This window comes from Nothobranchius furzeri, chromosome 8, assembly GCF_043380555.1.
Source record: "Nothobranchius furzeri strain GRZ-AD chromosome 8, NfurGRZ-RIMD1, whole genome shotgun sequence".
Lineage (NCBI taxonomy): Eukaryota > Metazoa > Chordata > Actinopteri > Cyprinodontiformes > Nothobranchiidae > Nothobranchius > Nothobranchius furzeri.
The window spans coordinates 33,018,971-33,021,227 of NC_091748.1; positions in this window are offsets into that span (position 1 = coordinate 33,018,971).

Genomic DNA, 2,257 nt, shown 5'->3' on the forward strand with positions numbered 1-2,257 from the left:
TGGTCCTGCTGCTGTTTCCTGCTCTGTTCATCGGCCACTGCGCTGGACCTGCTGGTGTTTTCTGCACTGCTCATCTGCGTCGGCGACTGTGCTGGTCCTGCTGTTGTTTTCTGCTCTGATCGTAGGCGTCGGCGACTGCGCTGGTTCTGCTGCTGTTTTCTTCTCTGCTCATCGACGTATGCGCTGGTCCTGCTGGTGTTTTCTGCACTGTTCATCAGCGTCGGCGACTGCGCTGGTCCTGCTGCTGTTTTCTGCTCTGCTCGTCGGCGACTGCGCTGGTCCTGCTGCTGTTTTCTGCACTGCTCATCGGCGTCGGCGACTGTGCTGATCCTGCTGCTGTTTTCTGCTCTGCTCGTAGGCGTCGGCGACTGCGCTGGTCCTGCTGCTGTTTTCTGCACTGCTCATCGGCGTCTGCGACTGCGCTGGTCCTGCTGCTGTTTTCTGCTCTGGTCCTGCTGCTGTTTTCTGCACTGCTCATCGGCGTCGGCGACTGCGTTGATCCTGCTGCTGTATTCTGCTCTGCTCATTGGCGTCTGAGACTGCGCATCTCCTGCTGCTTTTTTCTGCTCTGCTCGTCGGCGTCAGCGACTGAGCTGACCCTGCTGCTGTTTTCTGCTCTGCTCGTAGGCGTCGGCGACTGCGCTGGTCCTGCTGCTGTTTTCTGCACTGCTCATCGGCGTCTGCGACTGCGCTGGTCCTGCTGCTGTTTTCTGCTCTGATTGTCTGCGACTGCACATTTCCTGCCGCTGTTTTTTGCTCTGCTCGTCGGCGTCAGCGACTGCGCTGATCCTGCTGCTGTTTTCTGCTCTGCTCGTCGGCGTCTGCGACTGCTCATCTCCTGCTGCTGTTTTTTGCTCTGCTCGTCGGCGACTGCGCTGGTCCTGCTGCTGTTTTCTGCTCTGCTCATCGGCGTCGGCTACTGTGCGGATCCTGCTGCTGTTTTCTGCTCTGCTTGTCTGCGTCAGCGAATGCGCTGATCCTGCTGCTGTTTCCTGCTCTGCTCGTCGCCGTCGGCTACTGCACTGGTCCTGCTGTTGTTTTCTGCTCTGATCGTCGGCGTTGGCGACTGTGCTGGTCCTGCTGCTGTTTTCTTCTCTGCTCGTCGGCGTCTACTCTGCTCGTCGGCGTCTGCGCTGGTCCTGCTAATGTTTTCTGCTCTGCTCGTCGGCGACTGCGCTGGTCCTGCTGTTGTTTTCGCCTCTGCTCGTCGGCGTCTGCTCTGCTCGTCGGCGTCTGCGCTGGTCCTGCTGCTGTTTTCTGCTCTGCTCGTTGGCGACTGCGCTGGTCCTGCTGCTGTTTTCTGCACTGCTCATCGGCGTCGGCGACTGCGCTGATCCTGCTACTGTTTTCTGCTCTGCTCGTAGGCGTCGGCGACTGCGCTGGTCCTGCTGCTGTTTTCTGCTCTGCTTATTGGCGTCTGCGACTGCGCATCTCCTGCTGCTTTTTTCTGCTGTGCTCATCGGCGTCAGCGACTGCGCTGACCCTGCTGCTGTTTTCTGCTCTGATCGTCTGCGACTGCGCATCTCCTGCTGCTGTTTTCTGCACTGCTCATCGGCGTCAGCGACTGTGCTGATCCTGCTGCTGTTTTCTGCTCTGCTCGTCTGCGTCAGCGAATGCGCTGATCCTGCTGCTGTTTTCTGCTCTCCTCGTCGCCGTCGGCGCCTGCGCTGTTCCTGCTGTTGTTTTCTTCTCTGCTCGTCAGCGTCTGCTCTGCTCGTCGGCGTCTGCAACTGCAATGATCCTGCGGCTGTTTTCGGCACTGCTCATCGGCGACTGCGCAGGTCCTGCTGCTGTTTTCTGCTCTGCTCGTCTGCGACTGCGCTGGTCCTGCAGCTGTTTTCTGCTCTGCTGGTCGGCGACTGAGCTTGTCCTGCTGCTGTTTTCTGCTCTGCTCGTCGGCAACTGCGCTTGTCCTGCTGCTGTTTTTTGCACTGCTCATCGGCGTCGGCGACTGCGCTTGTCCTGCTGTTGTTTTCGCCTCTGCTCGTTGGCGTCTGCGACTGCGCTGGTCCTGCTGCTGTTTTCTGCTCTGCTCGTCGGCGTCGGCGACTGCGTTGATCCTGCTGCAGTTTTCTGCTCTGCTCGTTGGCGTCTGCGACTGCTCATCTCCTGCTGCTTTTTTCTGCTCTGCTCGTCGGCGTCAGCGATTGCGCTGATCCTGCTGCTGCTTTCTGCTCTGCTCGTCAGTGTCAGCGACTACACTGATCCTGCTGATGTTTTCTGCTCTGCTCGTCGGTGTCAACGACTGCGCTGGTCC